Here is a 921-nt window from a genome sequence, read left to right on the forward strand (position 1 = left end):
CGTCCCTAAATTCTAACATCTTCTTTCCCTAGAGCCTCTGAGGCACACTGTGACCCACTGGTATTTGTATGACAGTTTCAGGATAATATAGAGTAAATGTACATATGAGAGCATCAAATATTTATCAGACATCTATGAAAGACACCAAGAAATGCTATAGGAATCAAGATATAAGATTATTGTTCTTAAATTTCTACTACGTTTTCAAGGAATTCAAAAGATGATTCTATAATAATGAATGTATCCGTCCTAATTCCCCAGAAGTTCTAAGCTTGGACATGAGGAAATGTCACCACATTCTCTTGCGTGAAGTTGCTTGGCACTGAGGGGTTAATAATGCTCTAGCTTAAATCAGATCCCCCAGTAACAAGCACCAAGGGCTTCTCTGGAGTCTGGCTCTAAGCTGGCCACTTGGAAGATGAAACTCAGGTTCATGAGCAGTTTCCAAAAACCCGTCTCCACCTTGCTCTCTGACACCCCCCTCTCCAAACAGACTATATTCTCAATCCTCTGCTTATTTGAACACAACTTTCACACCTAACAAATCAGAAAGCTGTAATTACAAAGTTTCAGAAACGTTTTCTGAAAGCCTCCCTAAATAAGAAGCTGCTTCGCCGATCATTTAAGTGCCATAATACTCTCTTTCCGTGGCAAGGGCTCAGACCAGTTCATCGTGCACGTACACCCAGGCATGTATACCCAGGCATGTACACACAGCACAAGGAATCGCCATTCATTTTAAGAGGAAGGGTCAGATTTCATACTGAGACTTGGTTCTGTCGGGTTGAATTTTATCTGCTTCTCAGTCCCCGGAGCCCAAGTTCTACGTTGCACAGAGATCTGGCACCGTTGTGCCTAGCTGGCCTGCTAGTGTGGGCTTTTTTTTTTTTTTTTTTTTTTTTTTGGGGGTTTTTTTTTAAA

This window comes from Lipotes vexillifer, unplaced genomic scaffold, assembly GCF_000442215.2.
Source record: "Lipotes vexillifer unplaced genomic scaffold, Lipotes_vexillifer_v1.1 scaffold1041, whole genome shotgun sequence".
In the NCBI taxonomy this organism is placed as follows: domain Eukaryota; kingdom Metazoa; phylum Chordata; class Mammalia; order Artiodactyla; family Lipotidae; genus Lipotes; species Lipotes vexillifer.